We start from the raw sequence: 453 nt of genomic DNA, 5'->3' as shown, positions 1-453 counted from the left end.
CGGCAAGTGACACCCACCGCCTGATGCTGTTGCCCCGCAGCCACCCCACCTCGCTCCCACGAGATGCTTGATTAGCAGTTGCTGATTCTTTTTTAATGGGACTCTGTTGGTTTTCAGCCATGCAACCCCCACCTGCGTGGGGTCCCTGCACCTGCAGCCCTTCTAGCCATGAGAGGAGAGGCAGTTCTAGAAGTTTTTCCTTTGCTGACTAAAGTTTTTTTATGATTTTCTTAAAAAAGGGGGGGAAAAAAAAACCAAACAAAAAAACAGTCCGTGACTTGTGACTCACTGGAATGTGTCAGGTTCTGGATTAGCATCTACTCGGTCTGGGCTGGTCCCCTTTGCCATGGATTGCCTTTTTCACTTGCATAACTGGTCCAGTTCTATTTCTGGCACAGAGATCGGCACCTCCCTGGCTCTGACCGCGCCACTGGGAAGGGCTCCTTCACAAGC

This window comes from Egretta garzetta, unplaced genomic scaffold (assembly GCF_000687185.1).
Source record: "Egretta garzetta isolate BGI_Z169 unplaced genomic scaffold, ASM68718v1 scaffold214, whole genome shotgun sequence".
Taxonomy (NCBI): Eukaryota; Metazoa; Chordata; class Aves; order Pelecaniformes; family Ardeidae; genus Egretta; species Egretta garzetta.
The sequence above is the reverse complement of the archived record's forward strand: the minus strand, read 5'-3'. Positions refer to the sequence as shown.